Genomic DNA, 19,689 nt, shown 5'->3' on the forward strand with positions numbered 1-19,689 from the left:
ATGTATTGGCCATCAAGTATATTTCACCCTTCTATCTGATCTTGGCTCTCCAACTATAGACTAGAAACAGAAGTAATAGCTCCTGACACACACACACAGAGTTGGGGTCAGTCGGCAGCCAGCAACAGTTCCAGAGGTTAGAGATACTCTACAACTTGGAATGGATCTCTGGCAATGAGCCAGCTCAAGCAAGGTCCTTGTCACCGTCAATTTTCTAATTATCTCTGGTAAACACGGAACAAAACAGAGAACAACAAGCCACAGAGAAGTCATGTTTTTGTTTTTTGTTTTTTACAACCTTGAGCTGTATTTCCAATACATTTCCACTAAGAAATATCACCAGCACCACATCAAGTCAATCATTGTAAAAAAGAAAAAGAAACACAATTAAGTTGAATTTTCAGTAGTGCGCATTTCAACTTGATGAGTGAAAACCTGCACAATCTGTAATTAAGGACGAGCAAGACTGCTTCCAGCTAACTCACTGTTGGTTCTAACTTCTGCTTATGTTGAGATGTGTCTTATCTTGTTTCACATTGTAAATTAAATCTTCAAGTTTCCAAAACAAGAAGCTCTTTGTAAAACTTGGAAATTGGCTGGGCTGCTAGTGCAGAGAGTTAATGATTTCCTACATTTATTGCAGCAGAAATACTCAAACGTAAGTTGACCCATCTTGCAGGCCTTTATTGCTCTATATTTGTTTTACCTACGAATTAGTTTATTCCATCCACAGAGGTCAAGTAGACAAGTGTCTCAGCTAATGCTTTCTTTAGTGTTTACAGTTATGGATGGTGTACTGCATGCAAGAGTCTATGACCTACCCTCTGTCTTCCTATCTTATATTCCATCTGCTTGTAAACAGCTGCATGCACAAAAAGTAAGCATGTCAGTGACATTCATCCCCACACCACTGCTGTAAATTAAGAGATCTGAGCCATCCGTAACATGATAAAGTAGATCATAATGACCTATATCCACTGTATGAATGTAATAAGAAATGTTTCACATACAGACCAGGTTAACAACTGGGTAAGTATGTTAACCAATATGGTCAGTGTTACAAGGCTGCATTGAGTAATGCTGGAATTATGTTTGGGTGATTAAGTGACTTAGATAATAAATAAATAATAATAGGAAGCAGCTAGTCGGACGCTCACTTTAACCCTAGCCAGCCCAGTATCTATACGTTCCATCATCACTCACAATACAGTTCATGTTGTAAGATGAGCAGCAAGTCAAACCTGCTCATGCATGCAGTCAGCCAGTGTGCAGTTCAGTATAAATGACACTGCGAGAGGGATCAGTTTCAGAGTCACTTAGCCTGATCCCTGATAGTGGTGCAGCACTGACCGATACCCTAAACACTTTACGTAGCTAGGACCTGGAACACCTCTACTGTGCAATCTAGTTGCTATTTTCAGATCTACATAGAGTTCCCTGGTAAATGCAAAAAAATCACTTGTTCATAATTGCACTTTAGAACATAAAACCAGAAAAGGTACGAATGAGGGGGCCATTTGGCCCATCAATGCTCACCTGGTTGGAATGTGACAATGTTTCACCGATACTGAAACGTTGTGAAACTCGGTCTTACAGGCTCCCAATGTTTCAGCATCACACAAACGGCTTGGTAACTCTTGGTAACCCTTTCCTACCTTCCCCACCCACTCAATCAATCTTTATTTTATATAGCACCTTTCACAGTGGACCACCATCACAAAGCACTCTCCTAAAGACAGCAACAATGAAAATCTACATTGCTATAATCTGTGGTGGTAAACATTTGACCAACTTCCCTATTTGCCCCAATTTAATGCAATTTACCTGCAGTTATCTTGTTAAATCTGGAATCTCCAGTGCCGCTCCCTGGTAGGCAAAAAAAAAAACAGTGACTGTGGAGGATCCTGTAGCTGCTTCAGAGGCCCCCCCCCCCCCTCTCTCTCTGTAGGGGTTGATAAACAGGCAACAGGGGCTCAGGGGAGTGGTTCTATTCTATAAAAGGAGCCAAAAATGGTAAAACAAGCTGTCACAACTGTCAGTGTCAATGTTTTGTTACAGGAGCCTGTTGCCTAGGGCTTTGTACGGCAGGGGTGTCATCCCAGCAAGTTAAGGAGCTTCTAAATAAAGCAGGGGGCTGAATTTTAAGATGCTTGAAAAGTACAGTTACTGACTCGTGGGGCATCGGGACTGATAAAATGGATTAGATTGGGTTTGCTATTAAAAAACAAAATTGAAAAAAGTGGTGCGTTGTTAAGCATGTTCTCTTTCTACAGCTTTAACTCAAAACACTGTGAAGCAAAATATCAAGATAAAAAATGATACTTGTGCTGATTTGCTCTTTCGTCCCTAAACCACATTCACAAAACAAACAAAAACCTTCATGCATGTTTCAAGGGAAAGCAAATCTTGCTACTGCTTGTTATTGTCATACACGTTTCCATATAGCTGCTGCCAAAAAAGGTGGCTCAGTCCTGATGATGCAACTTCACCCAACCTGCCCTTAACTGGAAACCAGCCAGTGTCTGCTTTACCTTCTATAGCAGAGGCCAACCCTCATACCATTCCTGTCTATATAAAGATGTCCCACAGGTGCTGACAATCTATAGCACACCCTCTTAGCCAATCAGAATGCAGGATTTGTGTGATTAAAATAAAACACGCTGTAAGCTACCAAACCCTCTGAAAATCTAATTTGCACATTTGAGTTTAATTATAAAAACAACAACAACAACACAGTACATACATATCCTGTGCTGGTGTATCAAGCTGTGTTTTCACTCCCATATACTGCAGTGGCGGTAGTAATTATAACTTGCCCTGCCTGCGTTACCAGAGGTTCATGTTCATTACTATGTCAGTGATGTCATCACTGCTCAGTAGCCAATCAGGACCTTTAAACTGCCGAAAATATAACTTCATGGGAATGTTAAGAATGTTTAGTTTTAGAGATTAATTGATTAAAATTAAATCAGCATCTTTTTGTGAATCGGGATGTTGATATTTATAAAAAAAAACATTAATTTGTTTTATATGTGTGTGTGTGTGTGTGTGTGTGTGTGTGTGTGTGTGTGTGTGTGTGTACGATTTTGCTAATTTTTTTTTTATAAGATTTAAGTTCTTTATAAAAGATAACCCTTAAGTTTGTACATCCATAATTCATACATATATATGGTATAAAATATTGAAATTTAAAACAAAGTTTTAGGAAAGTTTATAAATTATTGATCAATACAGTATAACTTTAATGACGTTAATTAATCGTCTATGTCTCCGAGATATTTTCTATTCATAAAAACCTGAACTGTCTCAAACACTGTGTACCTTTTACGAATAATAAATATAAATATTTAATTCTATATTAAAATATACAACCCTGGTGAAAAAATCCTATAGGAAATTTTATAGGCATCCTTCAGAAATTTAAATAATTCATATAAGAAAATTATTCCTATAAGAATTTTTTATCCTAGAAGAAACTTTAGAATCTAATAGGATGTTTATAATTACCAAGAGGATGTATGCGGCCCTGCAGGATTAGCTATTAACAAAATCATCTTCAAAGAGAAGCTCATGCAGCAAAAGTTGCCGCGTCATGTTGTATTTTGATTCTACGAATAGCTTACACCTCTCTACAGATATGCCTATATTTTAAGCAACAAAGTTTTATGTTACAACTACCATAGCTGGCGCAGCCCATGAAAAGTTAGTGATGTATAAGTAAGAACTTTCAGACAGCTCTTGCCACTATAAACAAATACAATATAAATACTTGAATGAAAGAGAAGTGACGCACCTGGAGCGGGATTCTAAGCAGGGAGGCCTGCCGCAGTGGTCTGAACTCCCCACATCTCCTGGGTTCCTATCTGACAAGTCACAACTCAAATGAGTCCAGCACCTTGGTTGCTAGAACATGCTTGAGGAGTACAGACACATCTTCATCTGATGGGAAGCCTTGTGTTTTTGTAATAATTCCTTTACTGCAGGTGTGTGGAACGGCTGGCACATTGAACACATTCACAAGATTAGCCCCCTGGGTTTAAAAGTGTAGTGTCCCATACGTTATGAGGCCATTTTTTAAAAAGCATTTCTATTGGGGTTTACAGTAAAATAACTAAAAGGTTTGAAGGTGGGAGGAAGCTACAGCATAAAAAAAAACATAAACAAACTGTACTGTCAACAAGGCTGGCTTTGTAAACAAGCACCTTCTTTGTCCACATTAGGGAAGTCATAATAGAGTATGCACCAGGTTTAACCTTGCTGGGACGTGTGCTGAGCTGTGGAAGAGAATGCCCCCTGCTGACACACAGACACCATTTCCTGCCTCACCTGCTGCTCCTGGAGTGATTGACACATCGACCTGCCTCTGAAAGCTGACAGGATGGAAGTCCAGAGTGACAATCTATCGGCAGCTTAAACAAATCTGAAAGCTATTTCACATGCATCAGTGACCTTTGGATTTCAACTCCTGATCCACCTGGCTCCAGAGCCTGGTGTCTACCAGGTGAGCCAAAGAAGCAGCTCACTCAGTCAAGCTGGTAAAGAGTGTCACTATATAGTATGTCCCTACGAAACTCCTACCCCACCCTCTGATCACAAAACACTAAACACACCAGTAGTTTACTGTGATATTTTTACAGTGATGATTTTAACAAGCGTTCTACTAACCGGGAAACACCAATGACACCTACAGTATAGTGTGCAAACCACAAGACTAGGAATTGGTGATGTTTTTCATTTAAAACAACAGTCATTCCAAAGAAAAGCCTTCCCAGCACACATAAGGGTGCAGTGATATCTGCAGAAATGGATGATCTGTAACTTTACCAGTGTTATCCAGAGGCACCACCCCCCACAGCACTCCACTTTTCAAACACAGTGTTACAATGCAAAGAGCCCAAAGCGATCTGTGAGCGAATGTCTATGAAAGCTGCTGAGAAGGCTGATTTCAGCCAGGAATCTCTTGTAACAACTGGTACTTTACATGTGATACAGAAGACAGCACGAGCACACTCCAATACCAAACACCCCTTTCCCCTTGAAAACTTCTACTCACCCGGTGGGCAAACTTTCCTTCCACGTCCTGAACACTGATCCCGAGTTCTAGCTTCTCTTTTTAGAGCTGTCGTGTTCCAGATTCCAACATATGGGCTCTTCTCAATAAACTCTCCTAAACAGAGCAAATTGCAACACAAGAAACACTTTATTGTTAAGAGGCTTCTGAAGGTATTCAAAATGTCTGGTTGTTTTTAGTTTAGTGGCTGTTTTGCTATTGTGGGATTCCCTCTCCCTCTTCCCCCATTAACTAGAATATAATGAATGCAGTTCACACTGGCAACCCCTTTTGCTCGCTCGCTCACTCACTCGTTCTCTCAAGGCTGCAACTCAGCTAGCCTTTTGAGCTCATTTCCTACCAGCTGATAAGTGCAGACTTGCTCTGTCAGCAGTGAAAGCACACAGGGGCTGAGGCAGCTGCAGCAGCTTTCCTGATTGGCAGGCTGGGTTTCCAGTCCCTTCAGGGAGTCCCGCCCACCTTGCTCAGCTTGTGTCTAGTTCTGCAGAGGGGGATGTTCCAAAACAGAAGCGAAACCAGCCCACAAGTTTGGAGATGTAACTCCCCACTAACCACTCCCCCACCCTCACCCTCACCCTCACCCTCACCAACCCCCACTCAAACTAGGATCCAAAACACAGAAACTGCACAGACCACTGCTTAAGGGGTTGTTTGAACAACAGTTTCATAACAGTGCACAGACTTTTCAGTTTGGAAACCAGAAAGGTTTCTTCACAGGTGTGCTAGTCAATATGCATAGGGTTATGATGCTTCTTCTAATAGTAACACTGCTCTACTGTATAAATATTTCTGGAGTCGCCCTAAACTCCCACACATTACCTCCTTTACTGTATTAACCATGACTCCCATGAAATAGTTAAAGACAGCCACAACTTACATAAAGTATACACCATAAACATTTAAAAGTGATCAGAGTACACATTGTATTTAATATCAAAGGGTATGTCAGATGCCTAAGGTGTGCTGTCATAGAAACACATTTTTTAGCTTCTGAATAACAGTGCATGCAAGAAGACGAATACATCTTTTCCAGAACTGGAAGAATGAGGCTACAAATAAGACAGTGCCCCCTCCCCTTTCTCCCCACTGCCCCTCCCACCCTCTGGGAAGCTGTCTGATAACTGTTGGAGCCAGACTAGCTGTAAATATTCACAGCGCAGACTCTTGTGTAAGAGAATGGTGAGAACCTGGAATTGAATTTTTTTTTCACATGTATCTAGTGAACTGCTTATATAACTGAAGAAACTCGTTGGCCACAAATTATTCAGTGTATCAGAACCTATCTAGAGCATGTCTGTGTGTCTCAGTCACACTTGCATTTTTATACATCCATACATAGCAAGAAGCACTTACGTGAAAAGAAGCACGTGGTGAAATTTGTAAGGAATTTTATTGAGAACATCAGAATCTGGGGCTATGTGGAGGTTGTCTTTCTGTATGTGCTCTAGGTCAGGATGTTCCACCATATCATAGCAGCACTCATTCTGTATTTGTAGCCAAGGTGGGGTGTGTATGTCACTAAATAGCTATGAAAGTGAATTCAGGTGGCTTTGTCTGCATAGTATGTGATCAAACAGTGGACACAGGACACAGAACCCAACAAACATACTGGACACTAACAGTGGACACAGGACACAGAACCCAACAAACATACTGGACACTAACAGTGGACACAGGACACAGAACCCAACAAACATACTGGACACTAACAGTGGACACAGGACACAGAACCCAACAAACATACTGGACACTAACAGTGGACACAGGACACAGAACCCAACAAACATACTGGACACTAACAGTGGACACAGGACACAGAACCCAACAAACATACTGGACACTAACAGTGGACACAGGACACAGAACCCAACAAACATACTGGACACTAACAGTGGACACAGGACACAGAACCCAACAAACACACTGGACACTAACAGTGGACACAGGACACAGAACCCAACAAACACACTGGACACTAACAGTGGACACAGGACACAGAACCCAACAAACATACTGGACACTAACAGTGGACACAGGACACAGAACCCAACAAACATACTGGACACTGTAACAGTGGACACAGGACACAGAACCCAACAAACATACTGGACACTAACAGTGGACACAGGACACAGAACCCAACAAACACACTGGACACTAACAGTGGACACAGGACACAGAACCCAACAAACATACTGGACACTAACAGTGGACACAGGACACAGAACCCAACAAACATACTGGACACTAACAGTGGACACAGGACACAGAACCCAACAAACATACTGGACACTAACAGTGGACACAGGACACAGAACCCAACAAACATACTGGACACTAACAGTGGACACAGGACACAGAACCCAACAAACACACTGGACACTAACAGTGGACACAGGACACAGAACCCAACAAACACACTGGACACTAACAGTGGACACAGGACACAGAACCCAACAAACATACTGGACACTAACAGTGGACACAGGACACAGAACCCAACAAACATACTGGACACTAACAGTGGACACAGGACACAGAACCCAACAAACACACTGGACACTAACAGTGGACACAGGACACAGAACCCAACAAACACACTGGACACTAACAGTGGACACAGGACACAGAACCCAACAAACACACTGGACACTAACAGTGGACACAGGACACAGAACCCAACAAACACACTGGACACTAACAGTGGACACAGGACACAGAACCCAACAAACACACTGGACACTAACAGTGGACACAGGACACAGAACCCAACAAACATACTGGACACTAACAGTGGACACAGGACACAGAACCCAACAAACATACTGGACACTAACAGTGGACACAGGACACAGAACCCAACAAACATACTGGACACTAACAGTGGACACAGGACACAGAACCCAACAAACATACTGGACACTAACAGTGGACACAGGACACAGAACCCAACAAACATACTGGACACTAACAGTGGACACAGGACACAGAACCCAACAAACATACTGGACACTAACAGTGGACACAGGACACAGAACCCAACAAACATACTGGACACTAACAGTGGACACAGGACACAGAACCCAACAAACATACTGGACACTAACAGTGGACACAGGACACAGAACCCAACAAACATACTGGACACTAACAGTGGACACAGGACACAGAACCCAACAAACATACTGGACACTAACAGTGGACACAGGACACAGAACCCAACAAACATACTGGACACTAACAGTGGACACAGGACACAGAACCCAACAAACATACTGGACACTAACAGTGGACACAGGACACAGAACCCAACAAACATACTGGACACTAACAGTGGACACAGGACACAGAACCCAACAAACATACTGGACACTAACAGTGGACACAGGACACAGAACCCAACAAACATACTGGACACTAACAGTGGACACAGGACACAGAACCCAACAAACATACTGGACACTAACAGTGGACACAGGACACAGAACCCAACAAACATACTGGACACTAACAGTGGACACAGGACACAGAACCCAACAAACATACTGGACACTAACAGTGGACACAGGACACAGAACCCAACAAACATACTGGACACTAACAGTGGACACAGGACACAGAACCCAACAAACATACTGGACACTAACAGTGGACACAGGACACAGAACCCAACAAACATACTGGACACTAACAGTGGACACAGGACACAGAACCCAACAAACATACTGGACACTAACAGTGGACACAGGACACAGAACCCAACAAACATACTGGACACTAACAGTGGACACAGGACACAGAACCCAACAAACATACTGGACACTAACAGTGGACACAGGACACAGAACCCAACAAACATACTGGACACTAACAGTGGACACAGGACACAGAACCCAACAAACATACTGGACACTAACAGTGGACACAGGACACAGAACCCAACAAACATACTGGACACTAACAGTGGACACAGGACACAGAACCCAACAAACATACTGGACACTAACAGTGGACACAGGACACAGAACCCAACAAACATACTGGACACTAACAGTGGACACAGGACACAGAACCCAACAAACATACTGGACACTAACAGTGGACACAGGACACAGAACCCAACAAACATACTGGACACTAACAGTGGACACAGGACACAGAACCCAACAAACATACTGGACACTAACAGTGGACACAGGACACAGAACCCAACAAACATACTGGACACTAACAGTGGACACAGGACACAGAACCCAACAAACATACTGGACACTAACAGTGGACACAGGACACAGAACCCAACAAACATACTGGACACTAACAGTGGACACAGGACACAGAACCCAACAAACATACTGGACACTAACAGTGGACACAGGACACAGAACCCAACAAACATACTGGACACTAACAGTGGACACAGGACACAGAACCCAACAAACATACTGGACACTAACAGTGGACACAGGACACAGAACCCAACAAACATACTGGACACTAACAGTGGACACAGGACACAGAACCCAACAAACATACTGGACACTAACAGTGGACACAGGACACAGAACCCAACAAACATACTGGACACTAACAGTGGACACAGGACACAGAACCCAACAAACATACTGGACACTAACAGTGGACACAGGACACAGAACCCAACAAACATACTGGACACTAACAGTGGACACAGGACACAGAACCCAACAAACATACTGGACACTAACAGTGGACACAGGACACAGAACCCAACAAACATACTGGACACTAACAGTGGACACAGGACACAGAACCCAACAAACATACTGGACACTAACAGTGGACACAGGACACAGAACCCAACAAACATACTGGACACTAACAGTGGACACAGGACACAGAACCCAACAAACATACTGGACACTAACAGTGGACACAGGACACAGAACCCAACAAACATACTGGACACTAACAGTGGACACAGGACACAGAACCCAACAAACATACTGGACACTAACAGTGGACACAGGACACAGAACCCAACAAACATACTGGACACTAACAGTGGACACAGGACACAGAACCCAACAAACATACTGGACACTAACAGTGGACACAGGACACAGAACCCAACAAACATACTGGACACTAACAGTGGACACAGGACACAGAACCCAACAAACATACTGGACACTAACAGTGGACACAGTACACAGAACCCAACAAACATACTGGACACTAACAGTGGACACAGGACACAGAACCCAACAAACATACTGGACACTAACAGTGGACACAGGACACAGAACCCAACAAACATACTGGACACTAACAGTGGACACAGGACACAGAACCCAACAAACATACTGGACACTAACAGTGGACACAGGACACAGAACCCAACAAACATACTGGACACTAACAGTGGACACAGGACACAGAACCCAACAAACATACTGGACACTAACAGTGGACACAGGACACAGAACCCAACAAACATACTGGACACTAACAGTGGACACAGGACACAGAACCCAACAAACATACTGGACACTAACAGTGGACACAGGACACAGAACCCAACAAACATACTGGACACTAACAGTGGACACAGGACACAGAACCCAACAAACATACTGGACACTAACAGTGGACACAGGACACAGAACCCAACAAACATACTGGACACTAACAGTGGACACAGGACACAGAACCCAACAAACATACTGGACACTAACAGTGGACACAGGACACAGAACCCAACAAACATACTGGACACTAACAGTGGACACAGGACACAGAACCCAACAAACATACTGGACACTAACAGTGGACACAGGACACAGAACCCAACAAACATACTGGACACTAACAGTAGACACAGGACACAGAACCCAACAAACATACTGGACACTAACAGTGGACACAGGACACAGAACCCAACAAACATACTGGACACTAACAGTGGACACATTACACAGAACCCAACAAACATACTGGACACTAACAGTGGACACAGGACACAGAACCCAACAAACATACTGGACACTAACAGTGGACACAGGACACAGAACCCAACAAACATACTGGACACTAACAGTGGACACAGGACACAGAACCCAACAAACATACTGGACACTAACAGTGGACACAGGACACAGAACCCAACAAACATACTGGACACTAACAGTGGACACAGGACACAGAACCCAACAAACATACTGGACACTAACAGTGGACACAGGACACAGAACCCAACAAACATACTGGACACTAACAGTGGACACAGGACACAGAACCCAACAAACATACTGGACACTAACAGTGGACACAGTACACAGAACCCAACAAACATACTGGACACTAACAGTGGACACAGGACACAGAACCCAACAAACATACTGGACACTAACAGTGGACACAGGACACAGAACCCAACAAACATACTGGACACTAACAGTGGACACAGGACACAGAACCCAACAAACATACTGGACACTGTAACAGTGGACACAGGACACAGAACCCAACAAACATACTGGACACTAACAGTGGACACAGGACACAGAACCCAACAAACATACTGGACACTGTAACAGTGGACACAGGACACAGAACCCAACAAACATACTGGACACTGTGTACAAACAAAGCATCCTGTAGAGTGAAAGGGTGGGAGTGACGGGGGTCATGGATAAACCCTAAGCGGTACTGTGAAGTAAGAGAGGCCCTGCTGGACTAGCTGTATAGAGAGACACACTGGCCTTGGAGGATCCAAACTGCAGGAAAAATAAAACAAGCGCGGGGGTCAGGTCAGGCTCATGCACTCACTGGGCTCATTCAGCAAAGTGCAAATCGTTACTGGCTGTCAACTAAGTGACCATGGATAGAAGCAGCTCCAGAAAACAAAACACAATGATGCTGGATGAGCAAAATTAAACAGCTTATTCCTACTGAATCTCAATCGAAATGCAGGAACATTAGAGTTGAAATGAAAACCTGTTTTAAATTTTCTTTTATAACAAATAATGGGCCCAGTTTGCTAAATTTTCACCCAAAAGGAAACAACATGAGTGTTTTAGGAGCAGGTGATTATAGCTAGTTTCTGACCAGTTTCAATCGAATTACTGTATTACTTTCAGATAACATGGAGTACAATAAAAACCCTGCTCATTCCAGCAGAACCCAGAGCAGATTTTCATTTCCAATACAAACGGCACCTTGAATTAGCAGCATCCTGTCTTCAGCAGCCACAGCAGTTCAGTCCTGCTGACCAGCACTTCATTAAAGTTTCACTTCAAACAAACAGCCATATGGCAGAAGAAACCTAAATTGATCTGATGCGTTTTTTGGAGTATAGAGTGGATTAATGTTGCATCAAGACTGTATGTCTCTCTCCTAATTGATTAACACAGTTGGAGGCTTTAAAGGATAAGCGTCTCTCTACCATATCAGGTAGCAGACCTCTCCGATATGCTGGCACTGCTGTATCTGAGGTTTGAAAGAAACCTGACAGCGCTGAGCCAGCAGTTTACTGGCAACCCCAGCTTGCCATTCTTCATAAGCTTGACAGAGGAGGGTCTGCAGCCACTGCAGCTTGGACTCTGATCCTCTATTCACATTTATAGGGGTTTGGCCACTGGGGAGGAGGTCTCCTAGAACCACAAGGTGCTTGGGGACACAGACTGGGGAATTTAAAGATGCCATGCTTTGCGGTAATATGAACAGCAGGAGAGCAATGCACGTTGTATTGGCTATGTTCCGTTTAAAGGTGCCAGGTTTTGCCCTGGTTTAAACCCTGCTGCCGTAATTTGCTTTATTTTTACTTTACTTCCCTCACACTCTAGGATGACAGAAGATCAAAGAAAGGAAATCAGAGCTTTGACATTAGGACCCAATACTGCACTCACAAACAAGACCAAAGAATATCTTGCTTTACCTGTATTTACCGGTTTCCCTCGCTAGTGTATAAACCCTAACTTCTGGCCTTGTATTTAATGCTCTCGGAAGACTGTCAGCTGCTAGAGCACTCAAAGGGACCTCTTGTAATCACTTAAACAGTAAGAATTGTTAATACAACACAATTGAGCTGCAGGTTTATCAGGGTGAGACGAATCTAACTACAACTTTCACTAAAGAGCAGCAAGCCTGCTGTGGCGCTAACGACATTTCACTAGCACCATAAAGAGAAATGCCCCCAGTGTGTTCATTGGAAAACCTCTCCCAGGGGGCGGTGCACAACTGGCCGAGCACAATGGTGCTAGATGAGCAACCCTGTAGACTGGTCCTCTGACGCTGCAGCTCCGAAGGTAGCGGCATAGCGGACCTGCAGAGTGAAAAGAATGGACGGCTGACGGCACACGTTTCGGAGCACGCATGTGCTCGTCTTCATCTCCCTCCAGTCAGCGCTGGGGTTGCAGCAGTGAGCCAAGCTCAAAAAAGAATTAGGCATTTCAAATTGGAGAGAAAATGGGGTAAAAAACATTTGTAATCACACTGTGATGGTCGGTACTGTAATGCAAAAAGGAGATTAGCAAATCCCATGAAAGGATATTCACATCACCTGATTCCCAGCACTTCAAAATTCAACATTAAAACTACTGCTGCGAACTAAGGAACTGAGTTCTACAAGTAATGTTTGTGTTTTAGGTTTTAACAATGTTTCTTTGAAAACTGCACATTGAGACCTAGTGGAAATGCATGAATGGTGGTTTATAAAACGATTCTGTTAGCTACAACCACTTTAGACACAAATCATTTAAGTGCTAAAAAACAGGGATTGGCAGCCATACGCCTTCACTTACACAGGATTCCAAATCCCGTTATCCAGCAATAACAAGACACAATACAGTTTCCTTACATCACACAGGCCCCTGTTTACAGCACAACCTGCAGCAGAATGACTGATTCCATTAAGTCAGACAACAGAACATAATAGACTAAGTTAAAATCCAGTTCCTTAATAATGTCTGAGACAATTGTCTTCATTCCTAGTATAAAAGACTGTAAGCACTGTGAAGACTGTGAACTCCCCGGACACTCAATGTATCCTGTACTTACTGCTTACATTTCTGTGCAGAGAAGGCTTTAGCAGACAACCCTACCAAGAGCAGTCCCCCTGTCTGGTATTGAATTGAAGAAACACAATAAGCAACACAGAATTAAGTACAGTACCCTATAGTTTGAAACACAGTGCTGGAATCAAGTAAGAGGTTAAGAACTGAAAGAACACTAGAAAATTTACAACCGAAAGGAGGCTGCTTATCTAAGCTCCTCCCGATCCTAGTAGCGGATTGACCTCAGAATTATCAAGGACCCGAGTGATTCTCCTCAACATATGGCTGTGTAACCACTTCCATCCCCTCACCACTCTTTGTGTGATGCAATGTCTCCTTCCATTTGTCCTTAGTCTATCTCCACTTGGTTTCCAAATTTGTCCTCTGGTCCTGGTTTCTGTGCTGCACTTAAAGGATTTGTTCAGGTTTCAAGAAGCAACCAATATCAGTGACTGGCAAATCTGACCACAGAGTTTGGCAATTGACCTTATGCAACCATACATTGTGTCAGATAACGTAATGCAGCCATGCAATCATTTAATCAGTGATGTCAGGAAATGTAATCATATACTGTAAATTGAGTCACAAAATGTAATGCATTGTGACAGAAAGACAATGCATCTTGGTCATAAATCTTCCTCCCGACCTGTGAGGAGAACAGAGTACTCTGGACTACTTGGCCTGACACTTCGTTCTGAGGGTTAAAAGAAAGTTGGTCATTTAGAAAAAGAACGGAGCTTCAGTAAATTAACTCATTGACCCGGAAGGGAAATGATGTGGCAGTCGTGGATTGGAGGAGCGGCTGCAATCATTTGCCAAGGAGTCAAGAGTGACGGTATAAGTAGGGGTCCAAGCGACATAATCTGTTCCTTCGTTTGGGTTAGTGGTAAAAGAACCCAGAAGTCCCTGTATTGTGAATATACATATCGTGAGTGTTTGTTTGTTTTGTATAATTGTTGCTTGTTATTATTAGACAGCTAACATGTTCCAGAGCTGTTGCCAGAGGCCGGCACAAACATGAAACAGCACTGCACTCATATCACCATAAACTGTATTTGTCCCACAATCACTAATTCACGCACTAACAGACTTGTGTATGTGTTTTGTGTTTAATGTGGGGATACAATAACGGGACTATTATTTCGAGCTCAGCCCAGGGATTATAAATGTAAGTAATACATGCCGCTGTATTACTTGCCAGCTTTATTGTTTATTGTTTCTTTGCCATCAGGCACTGGACAGAAACCAAATAAAACAAACATTTGCAGCTGGATTATAACGTCTGTTCACTGATCACCTGCACCTGCACACTATTAACCACTTTGCCACATGCATACAGGCAGAAAGTGTAACAATAAATATCTGCAAATAAAAACCAAAAAAAAAAAAAAAGATTTCAATGTATTGTATACTCATGTAACAAGACCAGTCGTGGGATAGTATCTGGATATTCTTCTTTGAGGCTGCACTGCAAAAACAGTGTGCAACAGATCCGAGTGTTGCAAAGTATTGTTGCACTGGTACAATACTTGGAAACGCTGGGTTAAATGCAAACTCATTGTCCGAGCAAGCAAAAAAAAAAACAACAAAAAAAACAGGCTCACCAGTCTGACGCAAGACATTCTCAATATTGATTTTTAGTTCTCCTTAATTATTATTCTTTGTTTAACAGGCTAGGTTACAGTACATTATACAAACACACACACACACATGTACAGCAATGTAATTGATTTACATTATTATCAGAATATCTTTGAGGGGAACTTACTTTTCTAAGAGCCTTGCCATGCTCCTCAGAGGTGGGATTGTTGCCATGGCACAGTCTCAGAGTCCAACCTGTGCTCTGAACTACAATTAAAAGGGCTACATAAGCACAGAGGCACAGCTAACAGGCTGCATTCTCTGTGACAGGGGCAGTGACCTCCCTCCCAGGCACAGCTGGAGCTGCTCTCCTAACCTGCCGTGGCTCAGAGGACGCCTGCTTGCCAGCACCATGTGGCTTCGAGCTTTAGGACCAGGAGATCAATGTGTCTGAGTGCTTCTCTCACACAACCTCACACAGAATCATTTAAGATGTTTTCATTTTTCAATTTTAATAGGCACCAAGGACTCACAAGCATCAGAATAATTAACTGCAGAGATAAATGTGGCATCACAGAACAGGTTGAGGGAAGCACAGTGAAGCACAGCACACACTAGCTAGAAGGACAGGCTGTTTGTATTTTTTATCCCGTGGTGCACCCACACTCCCTGCTGTAATGCAGTTTAAACCATTGCATTCAGCAGCAACAGCAAATTATTCTGGTGGCGAGTTTCCCATAACTCTCATTTACCTAATCCTACCCATAGAGGTATTTCCGCCTCCAAATTAATTCAAACTTTTTTGTTTGTTATTTATTTATTTTACTGTGTAGCATTCTGGACTTCTCTCCCCGTTATGAACGCAGCAAGCAGTGACTGCACATTTACTAATGGAGACTGGTATTGTGTGTGACAATGGTACCAATGCCTTAAGCACAGACCCATCATTATGCAGCCAAGAGGCCCAAGTCACAGTCTAGCACAGCAGCCCCGTCCGGTTTACTGCACAAAAGCACAGAACTATACTACAGTACATCATGCCATCAAAACCCCCAGGTCAGTGAACTGTACACGTTTTAGCCAAGACACCACCGTTTTGCTTCTCCATTTTGCTGTCTACAGCACACGCAAGAGTATGCATATACAGTATGAAAGCAAAAGCTTATCCAATGCAGCACTTCTCTAATGCTTCTCCCCAGCAGTTACAATGACTGTCCTGACAGAATCCCAGAGTGGGGAATGCCTGGAATCCATGGACAAGTCGCAGTGAGCTCCACTTGGAATGCTGCACATGCACGCTCCACAGAGCCACACAAGGACCTGTGTGTGCCCGCCTGTCACAGCACCGGCCACGCTCCACCCTGGGTGTCTTAAAGGAACACTGCGTCCTGTTTTTCAGGCTCAGGTATTTTGCAATTAGACCCCAGGCTTCAGCAGATTATCTACAGGCTAGCAAATGTATAATTGGAATGCACAAGCAGCAGCAGTAGCAGCAGGACATGTATAAAAGGATCAGGGACACATTCTCCTCGGCTGTCATTTGCGATTACAGTAGCTACTGGCTAGTTCACATTCTGCTGTGTTACATGTTACATAACTTCCTTAAAAATACTCAGGCAGAGAATCTGACAAGAAGTCAGGTAGACAAATGTTTCTGTTAGTGACTTTATATTAGCGTTGTTGGAAAACATGGATCGAGAATTGATTAGCAGTTTGCTACGCATGTGGACTGGCAGAGCTATACTGGTGTTCTTTTCTGAAAAGAGACTAATATTGCAGATAGCAGACTGTTTGGTTCAAATTGCATGTACTGCTAACCATTGATAGAGACGATGCGTCTACAAACTGCCCAACAGTGACTGCAAGCTAATGAGATAACAATGCTGTGGACTAGAAGGGGACAGGCTCTAAAGACTTCAGAGAGATCGAAAGAGATAATGCCACTGGGATCAAAGGGGGTCCCAAGAAGAGGTCAGAGAACCACTGGCAAACTCAGACCACAACATGGTCTCATTTGAAGTGTTTTTTAAAACCCCAAAAGTAAAGACTAAAGCTAAGGTTTACAATTTTAGAAAAGCAAACTATGAAGGTATGAAACAGAGACTAACAGAAGTAGATTGGAGTAAAATAGAGAAAACACCCACAGAAAAAGGATGGTTGTTCTTCAAAAATGTAGTACTAGAGGCGCAAAACAATTACATCCCTAAAGTAGGCAAATCTAAATGTAAAACTAAATGGCCAAAAGGGTTTAATAGATCAATTTAAAAAAATATTCAGCGAAAAAAGGCACTTTACAGAGCATTAAACAAGGACCAAAAAGAAAGCACACAGAAAGAGTACACGAACTGCAAACGCAAGTCAAAAAGGAAGTTAGAAAGGCCAAGAGAAAAAGAGAAATGAACATTGCTAAGGGGGCTAAAACCAATTCCAAAATGTTTTTCCAATATTACAACAGCAAGAGAACATTCAAAGAGGAGGTTAAATGTTTAAGAGATACAAATGGCAAAATCGTAGATGAAGAAAAAAAAAAAAGCAAATATATTAAATGATTACTTTTCACAAGTTTTTACAAAGGAAGATACGGACAACATGCCCCACATGTCATCCAGTTCCTATCCAGTTTTAAATAACTTTAGCATAACCAAGGCAGAAGTGTTAAAGGGACTAGGAGCTCTTAAAATAAACAAATCCCCTGGGCCGGATGAGATCCTCCCAATAGTACTCAAAGAAATGAAAGAAGTTATTTACAAACCGCTAACCAAGATCATGCAGCAGTCTCTTGACACAGGGGTGGTACCGACAGACTGGAAAATTGTAAACGTAATACCGATCCACAAAAAGGGAAACAAAACTGAACCAGGTAACTACAGACCAGTAAGCCTGACTTCTATTATATGCAAACTTATGGAAACTATAATAAGATGCAAAATGGAAAATTACCTATATGGTAACAGGGTCCTGGGAGACAGTCAACATGGTTTTAGGAAAGGGAGATCGTGTCTAACTAACTTGCTTGATTTTTTTGAGGATGCAGCATCGATACTGGATAATTGCAAAGCATATGACATGGTTTATTTAGAGTTCCAGAAAGCTTTTGACAAAGTCCCGCACAAAAGATTAATTCTCAAACTGAACGCAGTTGGGATTCAAGGAAACGCATGTACATGGATTAGGGAGTGGTTAACATGTAGAAAACAGAAAGTACTGATTAGAGGAAAAACCTCAGAATGGAGTGTGGTAACCAGTGGTGTACCACAGGGATCAGTATTAGGTCCTCTGCTATTTCTAATCTACATTAATGATTTAGATTCTGGTATAGTAAGCAAACTTGTTAAATTTGCAGACGACACAAAAATAGGAGGAGTGGCAAACACTGTTGCAGCAGCAAAGGTCATTCAAAATGATCTAGACAAGATTCAGAACTGGGCAGACACATGGCAAATTACATTTAATAGAGAAAAGTGTAAGGTACTGCACACAGGAAATAAAAATGTGCATTATAAATATCAAATGGTAGATACAGAAATTAAAGAAAGACTCTATGAAAAAGACCTAGGAGTTTTTCTTGACTCAGAAATGTCTTCATCTAGACAATGTGGGGAAGCTATAAAAAAAAAAAAAAGGCCAACAAGATGCTTGGATACATTGTGAAAAGTGCTGAATTTAAATCAAGGGAAGTAATGTTAAAACTGTACAATGCACTAGTAAGACCTCATCTTGAATATTGTGTTCAGTTCTGGTCACCTTGCTATAAAAAAAGATATTGCTGCTCTAGAAAGAGTGCAAAGAAGAGCGACCAGAATTATTCCGGGCTTAAAAGGCATGTCATATGCAGACAGGCTAAATCTGAATCTGTTCAGTCTTGAACAAAGAAGACTACGCGGCGACCTAATTCAAGCATTCAAAATTCTAAAAGGTATGACAATGTCGACCCAAGGGACTTTTTTGACCTGAAAAAAGAAACAAGGACCAGGGGTCACAAATGGAGATTAGACAAAGGGG

At 42.5% G+C, this 19,689-nt stretch overlaps 1 protein-coding gene across 6 annotated transcripts in view; it reads right to left on the bottom strand.

Moving 5' to 3' along the window:
* LOC121306611 (protein FAM214B-like) overlaps positions 1-19,689 on the bottom strand; it is a 51,240-nt gene that overhangs the window by 27,712 nt on the left and 3,839 nt on the right. For 3 of the 6 annotated variants that reach the window (XM_041238434.1, XM_041238444.1, XM_041238429.1), the window contains one exon: positions 5,054-5,167. The exons of 2 other annotated variants lie outside the window; for them this stretch is intronic. The gene's annotated coding sequence lies outside the window, so the exon portion shown is untranslated. Of the gene's footprint in view, positions 1-1,824; positions 1,849-5,053; positions 5,168-19,689 lie in introns of those variants that run through there. One more of the 6 variants, XM_041238455.1, reaches the window with a different exon arrangement.

Source organism: Polyodon spathula, chromosome 2, assembly GCF_017654505.1.
Source record: "Polyodon spathula isolate WHYD16114869_AA chromosome 2, ASM1765450v1, whole genome shotgun sequence".
Taxonomy (NCBI): Eukaryota; Metazoa; Chordata; class Actinopteri; order Acipenseriformes; family Polyodontidae; genus Polyodon; species Polyodon spathula.